The sequence below is a fragment of the Equus asinus genome, chromosome 5 (assembly GCF_041296235.1).
Source record: "Equus asinus isolate D_3611 breed Donkey chromosome 5, EquAss-T2T_v2, whole genome shotgun sequence".
NCBI classification, from domain to species: Eukaryota; Metazoa; Chordata; class Mammalia; order Perissodactyla; family Equidae; genus Equus; species Equus asinus.
Genome location: NC_091794.1, coordinates 34436033 through 34445178, shown reverse-complemented (window position 1 = coordinate 34445178; position 9146 = coordinate 34436033).

The following is a 9146-nucleotide window of genomic DNA, read 5'->3' as shown; positions in this document are numbered from 1 at the left end:
CACCCCCATTGCCTTGGGACAGACAGGGTTGGAGCAAACCTCTGAGCAAGTGCTCCTTAGGTGTAAAACCAGGGCAGTGCAGAAGCCAAGTGCTCGAGTAGCGGTGAGGAAAACATACAAAGATTGACTGGTCTCAGGTGGTCACTGCCCTCTCCTTCTAAACCACTAAGGCTGGTAGATTACAATCTCCTCTTCTAGATAGAAATTCTTCCTAAAGTAAGCACATCTGAGGCGCTGTTTGGTGGGGCGAGGAGTGTTTAGCTCTTGTTGTCTGATGCTTGGAACCCTCCACTCTGGATTCATCCTCCATCCTTAACCCCCACTTTGAACACACTGGTGCCGACACAGATGGAGGTCTGGCCTTCAGCTCTTCCACCATCAGCATCGCTGGACGGAGTGGCCTATAATCCCAGAGGAATGGAAGCTCATGGGCCAAAAGACAAACACTAATATTTCCAAAGAAAAACAACAGGCTGATGTTCAGATTTCATAGGAACCAGAGATACTAGAACTGGCAGATCAAGAATTTACATACATTTTAAAGAATTTGTTTAATTTTTTATATTTAAAAAATAAGGGTTGATATTGGCAATATATAATGAAAACCAGAAACTGTAAAAAGAATCAAGTAGGCATGTTAAGTATGAAAAATATAATAGCTGAGATAATGAACACAATAGATGGTAATAAGTAGAATGGATTCCACTGAGGAAGGAATTAGTGAACTGGAAGATAGATTGAGGAATTCTGCTTAGCAGAAAATTATTCAAAAAATAGAAAATATAAAAGTTAAGGTATAAGATGCAAAAGTAGTCCCAGAAAAAAAAAATAGATATAAATGGAAAGGAGGAAATATTTGAATGAATATGGAGATAATTCCCCAAGAATCAATGAAAAATAAAAGACCTCAGATTGAAAGGATCCATAGAGAGCAAGAGGAGTGAGAAGGAAAATCATACTCCTAGACATAAACTATGTTGAAATTTAAGAATATCAAAAATAAGGTACAATTGTAAAAACTTTCAGAGAGAAAGAAAAGGATCACTTACAAAGGAACAAGAATAATGCTGGTATCAGGTTTTTCAGCAGTATGCAAGGATGCAAGAAGGCAATGCAGAAGTGTTTTCAAAATTTTGGAAGTACAGAATTTCATTTACAGCTATACTTTCATTCAAATGTGAAGGCATGATAAAAATACTCTAAGACACACAGAGTTTCAGAATGTTTTCCACACAAAGACCCATATGTAAAACATTTTTTGATGAGAACTTAGATAGAAACAAATCTAAGGGATGATGGAAGAAATATGTGAAATAAAGGTGATTAAATAGATCTGTAAAGTTTGTGCTTGTCTTAAAAAATAACTGAGACCAAAGAAAAGAGAAAGCAAAAGCATATATACAAAAAACAAGAATTGAAAGTCCAGATAAACTCAATATAATGGAGTAAGGGGAGGCCAAGGGACATCTGAGCATATCAATGCCCTTGTCTCATATGAAAGAAAACATAGACAGCTTTAAAATAATAAACAAAAGAATAAAAAACATAGAAAAAAGTGTGACAAATTGAAATAATAAATTAATAGAGTAAAATAAGGTTCTAATATATGGGCAAGTACTGTAAACAAAAATGAACTAACTCTCCAAATAAAAAGCAAATCCAGATATTTGCTATTCACTAGGCACATTCTAAAGCAACATACGTGCAAAAGACAAAAATAAAAGGTTGGAAAACGATTAATCAGGCAAGAAGAACAAAGTAAAGCTGGTGTCAATATAATATGATCAGATAATATGAAGATCACAACCTTTATACCAAAACTATCAAAGAATATAAGAAAGAACAATTACATAGCTGTGCCACTTATTGCTATAGAGGTAAAAATCCTAAAGAAGGTTGTAGTAAATCAAATCCAATAGTGCAATAAAATTATCTTATAACACACTGAGCTTCCCCCAAGTATGTGGAGATAGTTTTAACATTAGACAATCCATAAACATAATTCACCATATCAGCTAAATATTGCTAGTACAATTAGAAAACAAAAAGAAATTAGAAGCTTAAGGATTGAAAAGGAGGAAATAAAATTATCATTCTTTTCAGAGGATGTGATTTTTTTTGACCGACTTTCGTAGTTGTTTTTGCTGAGAAAGTTAATCATGGCTGGAACTGGAAGTTTGTAAAACCACTCAGAAAAACAGCTTGATATTACAGTCACGCCTCGCTTAACAACAGAGATACAGCCTGGGGAAGATGTTGTTAGGTGATTTTGTTGTTTGTGAACGTCCCAGAGTGCACTTACACAAACCTATGTGGTATAGCCTACTACACACCTAGGCTATATGGTAGTAATCTTACAGTATCACCACTGTATATGTGGTCTGTCATTGACTGAAACATCGTTATGCAGCGCATGACTGTTTCATAAAAGTGGACTTTATGGACCCTATAACTCAGCAATTCTACTCCTATGGCTATGCTTAAAAGAAACCTTTGCATATGTATACCAGAAAATGCAGATAAGAATGTTCATAGCACTACCGTACACGTTAACAAACCAAAAAAATTCCCATCAATAGGGGAATTGATGAATAGGCTATGGCATATTCAAATTAAGTGAACTACAACAAGAAGTAACAATATGGACAAATCTTCACAGTATAATATTAATTAAAGAGTAAAAATATCAAACAATGATGTCTTTTCCACAATATTAACAACATTAATAAAATATACTTTTAAAGGAATACATATAAATGAACGAAGACTAAAAAGGAAAGCAAAGGAATGATGAACACGAGATCCAGGATGGTGGTTACTTTGGGTGCGGGTGGCAGGGGTTGAGTAGGGGAAGACCACGGGGAAGATGTGGTCAAGGTACTGTCAAAGTCCTAGTTTTCACCTTGAAGAGTCATTCATGAATGCTTATTACATTAGATTAAGTAAATAAATACAATAGCGGAATACATCAAACAAAGATCGTGATTAATCCAGTTCTAAGTCCCTGAGATCTAAAAGAAATATTTCAAATGGGGGGACTTCAGGCACTGAGGCCCTGGAGGTGGAGATTTCTCAGAGCAGGAGAACTGTTTGAGTCATGCATTTCTGTGGCCATTTGCTCCATCAGCCCTGGAAGTCTAAAAATAAATATTTAGTAATATTGGTACCAAAGCTCTAATAAAGATCATGGGCAAAGACCCTTTATTTCCGTGCTGGGACATCCTGACATTAACCAGTGGCAAAGGTTTGCTTCTCCTGCAGCAGTAGTATCCTAACCAGTCTTCTTACCTCAAGCCCTACCCTCCCTTATAGTTCTCCTCCATAGTGCCTCCACTGTGTTACTACTAAGCGCAAAACTGGGGATTACTTTTTCTACATCACTATCTCTAGAATCAAGTCTTTGGCAGGGTATTCTAGGACCTCAGTCATCTTTCCTCAGCAAAATAGTCCTGCATTACTCACCAATCCTTGAATACTTCCTGCAGGTTCACACCACCCTGCCTTTGCTCACGCTGTTCAGTCTATCTGAAAAGCCCTCATCCTTATCTGTTGACATTTCACTCATTTTCAAATCTCAGTCCGCTTCTTCCTATTCTATGATGACCTAGAGGGAGGGGGCAGTGGGTAGCGAGGGTGGGACTATCCAGGTCCTCAGGAATAGCTGCAGCTTTAAGATGGACAAAATTTAGACATATAGAATTAAACCAGTGACAGAGCCTGCAAATCATGTCCAGGTTGCAACTGAGGCTTGATTCTGGTGGTCCCCACCTGTGTCATAAGGGCCAATGTAGGTGGGCCTGGAACTCATCTCTTTCCCAGTTTCCCAGAGGTGGTTTCTGGATAGCAGTGCAGAAAAAACTTGGGTTTTGGCGTCAGACTGACTTGAGTCAATTCTGGATTTACCCTTTAAAATACATCAAATCTATGGGAATTTAAATATTAGCATGCTGAAAAATGAGAGAACAATTTAAATAGTTGCATATGATTCCACCTATCATTTCCTTAAGTTAGCAGATGCACCCCAGCGAGCAAGAGATGACACACAAGAATCTGCTGCTTATGCAAAAGCACTTGTCCTGTACTTTACTGACAAATTAAAGGATTTTCAAGGTAAGTTTGACTATGAGCAATGTTGACTTAGCTCACTGATTTTGAAATCCTAACCCCGGGGTGAGATGTTATTCCAATATATGAGCTTGGTGACTTTGTACATATCTCTCAATCTCCCTGAGCTTTGATTTCCTCAGTCTTAAATTCTTTTAGGAGAGTGGCAGGCTGTATTTTCCAGAGTGGTCACAGCAACATCTGCCATCCAACCCGAGCTCTCATCCCACAAAGAGTGGGATCTATGTCCCTTCCCCTGGAATATGAGTAGGCTGGTAACTTGCTTATAACCAACATTGTAAAGCAAAAGGAATACAACGTAACTTCAGAACTGGGTCACAAAAGGTGACCCAGCTTCTACCATTTTTTTCTGGAACCTTTGTTTTTGGAGTATAGAGACCCCATGTAAGAAATTTGATTACCCTGAGGCCACCATGCTGTGAGGAAGCTCAGGCCACAGAGAGAGGCCACACATAGGTGCTCCCGTCCCAGTAGACAGACAGTAGCAACTGCCAGACGTGTGATTGATAATGCCTCCAGAAGATTCCGGTCCGCAGCTGTTGAGCCCCTCAGCCTTTGCCTTTTTCAGTTGAAGACATAGACATCGTGGAGCAGAGACAAGCTGCCTCTTTTGTGACCTTCCTGAATTCCTGGTCCACAGGATCCATGCTCATATTAAAATTGTTGTTTTATACCTCTAAGTTTTGGGGTAGTTCTTAAAGCAGCAATAAAAACTGAATCAAAAATTTTTCTGAAGACTGAATAAAATAATTTATATAAAATACCTGGCATAAAGCATGTGTTCAGAAAGCGGTAGCTGGTACCGGTATTATGTCCTATGCCTGGCCTAGCAGCATTAGATCAGTCACACTATTTTTCTGGGCCTAAAACTTCACTTTAGGAATACCTGCCTGAGTGAGTCAAAAGTTTGTTGTGATGATCAAATAGGATGACAGATAATAACGTGCTCTGGAAACTGTAATGCTCTGTGCAAATCAAAGGAATTCTTATATTTATATTATATCCGTCCACTAAGGGCTTAAGATAGGGAGGAACTCTAGTAATCCGCTAGGGGCAGTCAGTGTCTGAAATGCTGAGATCAAAGGACCTTGGCCTGAGGTCTCACGTTTGCTCCCTGTTAGTAATCATTAATTTGGGGGCCAGCTCCCTGGCTGAGTGGTTAAGTTCGCGCGCTCCACTGTGGCGGCCCAGGGTTCGGATCCTGGGCGCGGACATGGCGCCGCTCATCAGGCCACGTTGAGGTGGTGTCCCACATCTCGCAACTAGAAGGACCTACAACTAAGATATACAACTGTGTATGGGGGTGGGGGGGTTGGGGAGATAAAGCAGAAAAAAAAAAAAAGATTGGCAACAGTTGTTAGCCCAGGTGCCAATCCTTAAAAAAAAAAAAGAAAAGAAATCATTAATTTCAATCATTTATGTAATAAGCTTTTATTAAGTACTTACTGCAAGCAGGAAACTGTTAAATGTTGTGAGTTTTCTGAAGAAATTTGGATACTCAATCCAGTTGCCTAAGAAAATTTTAGACAGTTAGGAGGCCAAGAAATAAATGTAATGCTGGTAGAATGGAGGCTTTCTGCATGGTTATCTTTCAGGAGGTTCCTAAAAGAGAGGGAGGAAGAGGATGACTATTGTGTTTTGAGAACCTGCAATGTGCCTGGTACTGCATGAAGCTCTACATATACTGTCTTGCTCAGTTCTCACAAAGACTTTATCAGATGGGTTATTTATTAGATGTCTTTACAAATGAGGAAACAGATGCTTGGGGAGGTCACATGTCTGGCCCAAGGTCACAGCAGTAGTAAGTCGGCATTGAACTCCAGGTCTGGAGACTACTATGCTGCTACCCTTGAGTATATTTTTCTGCCTCAAAGAATTATTTCTCCACCCAGAATACCAAAAAATATCCTCACCTGAGATTCAAATATTTACCTATTAGATAATAATGTTCTTGTTCAGTTAATTTTCTTCTGAAATTTCATGTTAAAATAATAATAATAATAATAATGTCATGTTAGCACAGAACTTTAGCACGTTCGTATCTTTTTCTTCCTTGGTCCTTCAACAGCCCTGTGAGAGAGGCATAATGTTATGCCCAAGTTCTCACAGACAATGAGTGAGCAAAGGATTGTACTTTAGTTTGTCACTATGTTGTAAGAGGAATACTAAATATTTCCTTAATGGTATGTATTTTGTCTCATATTGTATATCACATGATTTTAAACATAGCTAAAATTTTATAAAGGCTTCTCATCATGTTCAAGATGTCTTACAAATCATGATGGCTCATCCCATCACTGACAAAATATACATCTCATGACACAATATACATGTATGTTGTGGACAACTGTGGATATAAATTCATTTTCAAAATTCTTCTTGATAATTTCAATGATTTTTTGGTTGACTTCCTATCAGCTCAGTTTAGATGATTACTGAATTTTCTCTGAAATGTGTGGCAGAGAGTTTTTACCAGAAGTAGAAGGGTCACCTCTGTCATTTCCTTGTCTAGTTATGCTTGCAACGTAGGTATTTTTGTCCATCCACTGCTTGTCAAAATCTTTTAGGGCAGAAATAATTTTAACTCATTTAGGTCCATTTTGAAAACGTTAGTTTAGTTGAAATTAGGTAATATAATCCATAGATCCACGTCCTGGGGCTCACATAAACTGAAGAATGTCACAATACACTGAGAGCTTAAGAAAGAATGAAAGTGATCGCCACACCCTTCAACATCTGTTCTCCCTTGAAGACATCTCAGGTCTGTTACGAGAGTGCGATTATCTCATGTATGTATGGACAAAAAAATGGGTAGCAGCACCCATCACTTATTAGACATTGGTAAAATTTTTCTTTTTTTAGACTTAAAATATAAAAATAGAAGTTGGTGATTACACGCATCTACACATGTGAAAAAATTACATAGAACTACATACATACGTATACACACACAGAAATAAGTGTAAGTAAAAATTGGGGAAATGTGAACAAGCTCCGTGGACTGTACCAATGTTGATTTTCTTCTTTTGACATTGGACTATAGTTGTGCAAAATGCTATGCCTGGGGAAATCTAGGTGAAGAGTACAATATGATCTCCTTTAATTATGTTTTTGAAACTTCCTATTAATCTATAATTATGTCAAAAGATACATAAACAGAGGTTCTAATACCTTTTTGGCATCCCACTGGATTGTTTGTTGTACCCCCAAACAGGCCCTTTTTGAAGACCATGCCTCTGCCTGACTCTGAGACATGGGAGAATTGATTTCCTCTCTTCAGGCCTCATTTGCCTCACCTATATAAATGGATAAGTTGGCCCAAATCTCCAATCAGCTCTAAAATTCTAGGATTGTATATGCAGAATACTAGGAAAGTGTAAATCTCTCTCAGGTTATAGGATCACGGAACATCTACAGCTGGTGGATGGAAATATAGTCAGCTGTTTCATACCAAGTCCTTTTTTGTGGAAATTGGACTTGGAGCCATTCACCCCTTCCCACAGGCTCCTTCTAAGGGTCTTCTGCTAAGCAAAACTCAGAAAGTTTGAAAATATTTTCATCAAAGAACCTTGAATAAACATCACAGAAAATGAATTAAAAAAAAAACGTGACATTATCTGCTGAAGACAATGTCCTCAGTATCAGACCCTCAGAGTCCATTTAGAGCACATGGCAGCTATACCCTACTTTCATGACCTGTTCAGGCTGTCCAGAATGCTAGCTACAAAGGAAAATACCCTTTCAGTGCCAAGTTGGAAGAGATATAAAGGGATTTGTAAGGAAGACTTAGAGCCTGCGGGAATTTGTAAATGTCACCCTGACATTGAAGGAGGAAAGTTGATTGCTCTCCAGTACACAGCAATTATAAAGCTCATCCTTGGAGAAAGCCAAGGGGTGTGGCTATATCTTTTTCACATCCAAAGATAATCCCTTAACTCTGCTAACTGCTCAGTTATGCATATTCATTTATCTTGGATATGGGAACCAGGAAGAATACTTCTTGTCGTGGCTCTCATGGTAGTCCATATCTTAGAATTTTTTCAGCTATATATCTTCCTTTGACCCAGCTAATTCTGCTTCTTTCTTTCTTTTGTTTCTCTCTTTCTGTCTTTGTTTCGATCTGTCTCTCTCTCTCTCTCTCTCTCTCTTCTCTGTCTCTCGCTCTCACTCTCGCTTACTCTCTTTCTTTCTTACTTGATGTTTTAGAGCAGTTTTAGGTTCACAGCGAGGTGAGTGGAAGGTAGAGAGATTTCTCGTATACTCCCTGCTTCCACACATGCATAGCCTCCCCCATTATCAACATCCCGCACGAGAGTGGTATATTTGTTACAAGTGAAGTGACACATTGTTATCACCCAGAGTCCATAGTTTACAGTAGGTTTTACTCTTGGTGTTGTACATTCTATGGGTTTGGACAAATATATAATGGCGGTATCTGCCATTGTAGTATCAAAGAGAGTAGTTTCCCTAAAAATATAGTTGCCCTCAAAATTCTCTGTGATGTGCCTATTGGTCCCTCCTTGCCCCCTAACTCCTGCAACCACTCATCTTTTTACTGTCTCCATAACTTTGCCTTTTCCAGAATGTCATATAGTTGGAATCATTTAGGATGTAGTTTTTTCAGATTGGCTGGTTTCGCTTAGAAATATGCATTTAAAGTTTCCTCCATGTATTTTGCATGGCTTGATAGTTTATTTCTTATTAGTGCTGAAAAATATTCCATTGTCTCTATGTTCCACAGTTTATTTATCTATTCACTTACTGAAGGACATCTTGGTTGCTTCCAAGTTTTAGAATTATGAATAAGGCTGCTGTAAACATCCATGGGCAAGTTTTTGTGTGGACATAAGTTTTCAATTCATTTGGGTAAATACCAAAGAGCAGGATCATTGGCTCTTATGGTAAGAGTACGTTTAGTTTTGCAAAAAACTGCCAACTGTCTTCCAAAGTGATAGTACCATTTTGCATTTCCACCAACGATAAATAAGAGTTCCTATTGCTCTATATCCTGGTCAGCATTT